The following is a 9010-nucleotide window of genomic DNA, read 5'->3' on the forward strand; positions in this document are numbered from 1 at the left end:
AGAGAACCGAGGCCCAGAGAAGGGAGTCATCGATCGAGCACCTCATAGGTAGGGGACGGCAGAGGCTGGACTGGACTGCCATCCCCAGACACCCTGTGCAACACCCACAGTGTCAACTCTGAGGATCACAGCAGGGCTCCCCACACCTGCCTCCTCCCACAGCAGGAAGATCTCAGAGGGAGTTGGGTTAGGGACACGGTGGGAGGGAGGCCTGGGGAAGAGGCTTGGAATCGCTAAGTGTGGCGCCAAGTACATATTTGTACTTAGAAATTTGTAAAGCTTTTATAACCAACCCATACCCTAACTGGGGTTTCAAGTTACTCATGGGTTATGGAACTCAATCAAGACTTGAATTATGAAATTAATAAAGAAGAGCCATCTGGCTGGTGACAGGCAAAGATGTGTGGGTTGTGTCTTGAGCTGACACCACAAGTTTGGCATCTGTTGGTGTGAGCCACCGACCCTTGGGAGGTGTCACCAGGTGACAGCCCTCCAAGACAGGGTTAACGCATCTGTTCCAGCCCCCTGGCAGGGTATAAACAACAACAGGCAGGTCGGAACTTGAGGATAATTTTTCATTCTTGCTATCAGCCCCAAAGGATATCCCAATTTTTTGGATGAACTGAGATTTGGCCTGATGGAGCTTTGCTTGGGATGAAGGCGCCTTTGGGTAGGACCTGAAAGTTTAGCTGGCCCATGCCCCTTCACTTCATTCTCTAATCTCTTCATCCATTCAAAGGGATGAAAAACTGGAAAACTGGTTCTAAATCTTGGAATGGGGAATAAATAAGGGAAAGAAGGGGATAAAGAGATGAGAAAGTATCTGTGGAGTTGACTTGTAAGGTCATAGAAAAGGTTGACATTGTCTCTCTGAGAAGAGACAGGAAGTCCCAGACACAATCCACACCCACCCGTTGGCCTTTTCTGTCACTAATAGAAATCACTGGGTCACATCTGACTTAATTTCACTCTTTTTCTCCACCCTCTCTTCAAACTGGTGGAGGACCTTGGGGGACTTTCCAATTCTGGTTTTTCTTAGAGCAGAAAGACAACAAACCACACAGGTCAGCTGCAATCCTCTGCACATCTCGACACCTCTGTCTGCATTCAGGGCCCCACATATGAAATTCAGCTCTGCTTTGATTTCTTGTAATTCAACAGATGGGCCTGAGATGGTGGCTCACACCTGTAATCCCAGCACTTTAGGAGGCCAAGGAAGGAGGATGACTCAAGTCCAGGGGTTTGAGACCAGCCTGGCCAACATGGCGAGACTCCATCTCTACAAAAATTGTAAAAATTAGCCAGGCATGGTGGCACACACCTGTAGTCTCAGCTATTCAGGAGGCTGAGGAGGGAGGGTCACTTGAGCCCAGGAATTCAAGGCAGCAGTGAGCTGTGACTGCACCACTGCACTCCACCCTGGATAACAAGTTGAGATCCTGTCTCAAAAACAAACAAACAAACAACAACCACGAAAAAACAGAAACATGTATTTAGTGCAAGCCTATTGTAAGCAAGACGTCATGCAAAGCACTCAGTAAATATTAACAGAGAAGGCAGGAGAGCTGTTTCCACTTCCAGAGTTATCTTATTTTTGAAATTCTAACACTGAAAGTATTACCTATTCAAATCTTTTGCCATTTTTTTTTTCTATTAGATTTTTTCCTATGGGGTTGTTTGGGCTCCTTGTATTTTCCGGTTATTCTCTTGTGAGATGGGCAGTTTGCAGATATTTTCTCCCATTCTGTGGGCTGCCTCTTCACTTTGTTGATTGTATCCTTTGCTGTAGGAGCAGAAACTTTTTAACCCATTTATGCCTAGTGTTCCATCATTGGAACGCTAAGCTTGTGGGAGTTATTTGTATCCTACTGCTCAAGGTCATCACCAAGGTCTGATTTTTCACACATAAAACATTTGCAGCCTCCAGCATAAATGGGTTAACTTGATGTGAACCAATTTTCCCATGTTGGCTTTGGTTGCCCTTGCTTGTGGGGTATTACTCAATAAACCTTTGCCCAGTCCATTAAACCAAAGTCTTCAACTATTTCAACCTCCTCATATCCCAATAACATATTTTAATTCTGAATTCTCCCAATAACCAATATCTATGCATCAAAATTCGTAAGTTGAACATCTTTTTATATAACAGAATGATTAGGCTTGCACTGCCTCGCCTCTCTTACCTATCACTAGGATATTCACAGTTCTTTCTATTTGCATATTTGTATTTTTTAAAGACTTTTTCTCAGAGCAGCATTATGTTCACAGCACAACTGAGAGGAAGGTAAGAGATTTATCATAAACCCGCTGTCCTCATAACTTCTCCATTATCAACAACATCCCCAGCAGAAGAATATGTGTGTTACTGTTGGTGCACTTTGATTTTTTAAAATACATGCATACACATATACACAGTCACACAAAGCCCCTGGGAACATGGCTTTGTTTTGATGGAGAAGCAGTTGACATTATAATAATGCAAGCAACTTCACATGGAGCAGCAATGGCTTCGACTTGGAGTCTCGCCAAGCTTAAAATGTCATTTACCACCCCCATTCCCATCAGTCCACTCACTGCCTTGCTAGCTCCTTCACTTTCCTCTAGAGTAACATTGGTCTCCATCTGTTCTCTCCCACATCACCTGCCCATCTCAACCTTGGCCTGCAAGGTATCATTTATCCCCAAATTGATATAAAGGTTTAACACAATTTCTATCAAAATCTCAGCAAGAATTTTTGTATATATAGACAAGGTCATGCTAAGATGTACATGAAAGGCAAAGGAACTAGAATAAGTAAAATAATGTTGAAAAAGAAGAAAACAACATGGAAGAAATAGTTCTACCCAACTTGATGACTTATTCTATAGCTACAATCAAGACAAGTACCCAGCCTGGGAAGCTCCCTCCTCCTACTGGGTTGATACTCCTCTTCCCCACCCAGAGACACCAGGAGTCCAGGTGGAACAACCAAGGTGATTACAACACAACAGATCCCCAGCCTTTGATCAAGGAAGGGGCTATTCTGCCACAAGTGCCCAGCCTGGAAGAGCTCTTTATTCCTGCAGGCCAGAGTCTCCCTCCTCCTACCCAGAAGCACCAGGCAGCTCAGCCTAGGGAGGCTCCCTGTGCCATTCTGCCAGAAGGGTTAGTGGGAGCCTCACTGGCACTAGATACACTAAGAAAACCAAAATAACATTGCAAAGACTCTGAAAATTAAATTTTCGTTGGAACTACAGCTCATAAAACAAGCCAGTTTCTTTGTGCTAAACCTAATCAGGGTGACTGACTACTGAAATGAGAAATTTATATAGGACCCAGAGTCTCCTAACATAACAGGCAAAATGTATAATATGCAATAAAAGATCACCCATCATACAAAGATTCAGGAAGATCACAACTTGAATGAGAACAATCAATCAACTAACGCCAACAACAAGAATGAGAACAAACCTTGTAATTATTTGACAAGAATTTTAAAGCATCCATCATTAAAATGCTTCAACAAACAATTACAAATTCTCTTGAAACAAAGGAAAAATAGAAAATCTCAAAAAAGAAATATACACTACAAAAAGGAAAGTTATAAAACTGAAAAATACAATAAGCAAAAATAAAAAAGACGCATTACATGAGCTCAATAGTAGAATGGAGGTGACATAGTAAAAAAATCAGTAAACTTGAGGACAGAAAAATGGAATTTACCCCATCTGAACAGAGAGAAAACAGACTAAAAGGAGTAAGTAAACTGTTACAAGGATCTATATAAAAATGGCAAAGACCAAACATTTGTATTTTGGCATCCCAAAAGAAAGACAGGAGAAGACTCAAAAGTACTCAAAGAAGTAATGGCTGAAATCCCAGCTTGGCAAAAGACATAAGCCCACAGACACAAGAAACTGAGTGAAGTCCAATAGGATAAACCTGAAGAAATTCATGCCAAGACACAGTAAAAACTGAAGACGAAAGGAAAATGCTGAAAGCTGCCAGAGAGAAATGACACATTAATTCTAGGGGCACACCAATTTAAATGAAAATTTCTCATCTGAAACTATTCAGACCATGAGGAAGTGGCACAATCTTTTACAAATGCTGAAATAAAAGAACTGTCTACTGTGAATTCTACATTGGGTGAACGAAGGTGTTCTGCAGAAATGAAGCGGAAATAAACGTTCTTAGATGAAGAAAAAAAGAATTTGTGGCTAGTGACCTACCTTTAAAGAATGTCGAAAGGAAGCTCTTTAAATAGGAAAAGATACAAGGGGGAGTCTTGGGACATCCAGAGGAAAATAAAACAGAAAGAAAAGAAATACGGGTACCTACAATAAACTAAACTACTCCTCATCTTGTAAATCACAATTGATGAAAAAGTAAACCTAAAACCGCTCTGAAAAATGAAGTCTATTAGTCTTTTTTTTTTAAAAAGCACATGCATATTTATAATCACTCCAAAGAAAATGAAATACTTAGATACACACTTACATATCATATACAAGATCTGTATGTTGAAAACTGTGAAATGCTGATGAAAGAAATCAGTAAAGAACTAAATAAATGGAGAGACATATGTCCATGAATGGAAAGACTCGACATAATGAAGATGTCATTTCCCCAAAAACTGATTTAAAAGTTTAATGCAATTTCTATAAAAATCCTAGCAAAGTTTTTGCCAGCATATACAAGCTTTTTCTGGAAAGGCACAGGTCTTAGAATAGGTAGAACACTCTTCAAAAAGAAGGATGAAGCCAGGCACGATAGTGATACCTGCAGTCCCAGTTACTCACGAAACTGAAGATCACTTGAGCCCAGGGGTTGGAGTCTTGCAACATAGCAAGAACCCATATCTAAAAAAATTTTAAAATCTTAAAAAGAAGCATAGAGTAGAAGAAATCCCCTTACCTGATAATAAGGCTTACTATATAGAAAGAACAGTCAAGACAGTGTGGTTTTAGCAGATGGATTGACACATTGATGAATAGAAAAGAAAATATGCCGGAAATAAACCCAAGCAAAATATGCCCAGCCGATTTTAGACAAAGGTGCAAAAGCAATTTAGTGATGACAGATACCCTTGTCAACAAACAGTAGTGGAGCAATTGGGAATCTATAGGCAAAACCAAAAACATTAACAAAAAACAAAAATCCCACTCACAATAATCTTAGACTTAAATTTCATATCTTATTTGGAAATTATAGACTTCATTATAAAAAACAAAACTAAAAAACTTGTAGAAAAATAGCAAAAAATCTCCAGGATCTAGAGCTAGGCAGAATTCTTAGACTTGACATGAAAAGCACAATCAATGGCGCCGGGCGTGGTAGCTCACGCCTGTAATCCCAGTACTTTGGGAGGCCAAGGTGGGCAGATCACCTGAGATCAGGAGTTCAAGACCAACCTGGGCAACATGGAGAAACCCTGTCTCTAAATAAATAAATAAATAAAAGGAATCAAAGCAAAATAAGTAAAAGAAAAAACTAATAACAAGGACCTCATGAAAATTAAAACGTGTTGCTTTGTGAAAGTCTCTGTTAACAGGATAAGAAGTCAAGCTACAGAATGGGAGGAAATATTTGCGTGCCACATCTAACAAAGGACTAGTTACTAGAATATGCAGAATATGTAAAGAACTCTCAACGTGCAGCAGTAAAAAACGAACAATTCAATTGGAAAATGAGCAAAAGACCTGAACACCCTTATTACCCAACAGGATTTACAAATAGCACATAAACACATGAAAAGATGTTTCCCTCGCCAAAGTAAAACCATGATGAGATACCACTATGAACTTACGAGAATAGCTATCATTAAAAATAATGATGATACCAAATGCTGGTGAGGGTGTGGGAAACTGGATCTCTCATACATGCTGGTGGGGATTGAAAAGGGCACAGCCACTCTGGAAAACGGTTTGGCAGTTTCCTATAAAACTAAGCATTCAACTACCATATCACCCAGTAATTGCATTCGTAGATGTTTATCCCAAAGAAATAAAAATGTGTGTCCACACAAAAAAGCATACACAAATGTCCGTAGCAGCTTTCTGTGTAAAACCCAAAGCTGGAAACAATCCAGACGTTCTTTGATGGGTAAATGGTTAAACAAACTGGCTCGTCTGTACCATGGAACACTACTCAGCAACAAAAAGGAACAGACTATTGATATACGGAAGGACTTGGATGGCTTTTTTTTCTTTTTTTGAGACAGAGTTTCGCTCTTGTCACCCAGGCTGGAGTGCAATGGTGCGATCTCGGCTCACTGCAACCGCTGCCTCCCGGGTTCAAGCGATTCTCCTGCCTCAGCCTCCTGAGTAGCTGGGATTACAGGTGCTCATCACCACGCCGGCTAATTTTTTGTATTTTTAGTAGAAACAGGGTTTCACCATGTTGGCCAGGCTGGTCTTGATGTTATATGGAAAAAGCCAGTCCCAAATAATTATATCCTGTACGATTCCATTTATACAGCCTTCTTGAAATGACAAAATTCTAGATATGGAGAACAGATTCGTTGTGTCCAGGAGCTGGAGAGAGTGGAGGAGTGAGGCAGGGGTGGGTGTGGCTGTCAAGGGATAGCAGGAGGGAGGGAGATCTTTGTGGTGATGGAACAGTCCTGTACCTGCATCGCGTGGTTGGTCCACGCATCTACAGGTGATAAAAGGGCAACAAACTGCGCCCATCCAGTCACATGTCACTTAAAAACAGGGATACGTTCAGAGAATATGTTCAGAATCGCCTGTCAGGCAATTTTGTCATGAGACCATCATAGAATGTATTACACAAACGTCAGCGGTAGAGCTTGCCACACACCTAGGCTGTATGGTACGGCCTATCGCCCCTAGGCTAGAAGCCTGTGCAGCTTGTTACTGCACTGAATACTGTGGACAATCCTGTGTGCTCTCGGTCACCCTGTCCAGCCCTGAACACAGTGGCATTTGAGTATCCAAACATAGAAAAGGTAGTGTGTTATGCTACGATGTCACTAGGTGGTAGGAATATTTTTGCTCCATTATATAATCACACGGGACCACCATCGACCGTGAGGTCCATCGTTGACTGAAACGACATTGTCGCGTGGTGCGTTACTATCCATTGTACCAATGTCCATTTCCTATTTTGAGATTCAACTACAATCACAACAACGTGAAGAGTACACAGAACCTCTCTTGTACTATCTTTGCAACCTCCTGTGAATCTATAATTACTTCAAACTAAACAGTACACACACACACACACACACACACACACACAGAGTCACACAAAGCCCTTGGGAGCATGGCAAGAGAAGGAATTGATACCATAGGAGTGCAAACAAGCTCACGGGAAGCGGTGAGGGCTTCCATTTACAGTGTCTCCACTCCTAAAATGTCGCTCATTGCCCACCTTCCTTCTGGCATCCCTGGCACAATCCAGGGATGTGCTCTTCCCCCGCTTGATAGTTTCTTCCCCTGCCACCTCTGTTGTGCTCTGAAGTAACATTCACATCCACCTGTCCCTTCCTACACTTCCTTCCCCTCTCTACCTTGGGTTGCCAAACCTACACCACGCCTCTGACCCCCTCCAAGGCAACCAATCAGAGGAAGCCATCCTCCTGGCCAGGCGTGGGCATGTGACCCAAATTAGACCAAGCGGAGTCCTTGTAGGGGGCTGCCATTTGACCTCTGCAGCTCCGGGCTCAGAGCATGGCCTTCCACGCGCATCTCCAGGGCCACCACTCCAGGAGAGCCACTCACGATGTGTTCTACATAACATTTGACTCAGAGGGAATCTAAGCCCGAGTCCCAGAAGAGGAAACTTCAGGAAGGAAGGCATGCCATAGCCAGGACTTCTGTGGGTGCCGACCAGCCAGGAAGGAGGGGGCCGGAGTCACGCAGGTGGACACTACCCAGGCTCACCTGCCTCCCAAGGAGCCTAGTACTCTCAGCTGGGCCAGCCCCCAGCCCCATGGCTACTGGTAGCCAAGGAGCCCTTGCTGTGCTTCAAACAGCCTGAGGGTGTTACAGCACCCCACTCACATGGAAACCTTTCTGGGGTCCCCTGTCCCTTGCCTGCTGTGCAGGACGGAGGAGCCACTGGAGGAGGTCAGAGCCTCAGAGCACCAGTGCTTAGGGACACAGGGGATTCTTTCCACAGGGAGGAGGCCAAAGCTGAAGGGGCTGGAATAAGAATCTCCTGGGAGGCCAGACGTGGGCATTCTCTGTTCTCTCCTCCTCCCCGTCTCCTCACTTCTGTACCTCCTTTCCCTCTCTCTCCTCCCTCTCTCTTCATCTGTCCCTCTCTCCCTCTTCCCCCCTTGCCTGCTTCTCCGTCTCCCCTCCAAGGCATGTCAGAGCTAAGCAGAGCCAGCAGAGCCGTGTCTCTGTCCTCATCTGGTTACCCCCCACGCTGGCCCCCTAGCCTTGCTTTCCCCAGCTCTGTTCCTGGCTCCCAGCCCCGGCCACCCTGGGCAACCCGGCCCAGCAAAGACCAGGCTGTTTTGGAAAAGTGCAGGGAGGTGGCAGAATGTGCGGTCTGTGAGTTCCCTCCAAACTGGCGCCCCAATCCCTGGACAAACAGAGTCCATGTTTGCCTGTCCACAGCGGTCTGTGTTCTCCTTCCAGGCTGGGAGATCCCGAGGGTAGGCGACCGTGTCGGGGACATCATTGACCCACTGGGCCCATGGAGGAGAGGCAAGGACAGCCTGGGTGATGACAGGGCCAGCCGCCTGCCCAGCTGGGCCCGCCTACCCCAAGCAGGGTGGTCAGGCCGAGGGCAGCCCAGGGACCACGCTTTCATTGCCTCTGCTGCCACACGGGGCATTCCACCAGGAGGGATGGAATTTACTCTCTGGAAAATGACCGCCTTTCTTGGCGCGACTCCCTGCGGAAGCTGGGGCTTTTCACTGCTTCACAGGATGCTGGGGGCCTCTGTCCAAGGGAGCCCCTTGGAGAGGGCATGTGCGGGTGGGACAGGCCACCAGTACTACCTTCTGCTTTTTGTGGCTTTAGGAAAGTCCCCTGCCCCTTTCCCCACGCTGGG

Source organism: Papio anubis, chromosome 14, assembly GCF_008728515.1.
Source record: "Papio anubis isolate 15944 chromosome 14, Panubis1.0, whole genome shotgun sequence".
Lineage (NCBI taxonomy): Eukaryota > Metazoa > Chordata > Mammalia > Primates > Cercopithecidae > Papio > Papio anubis.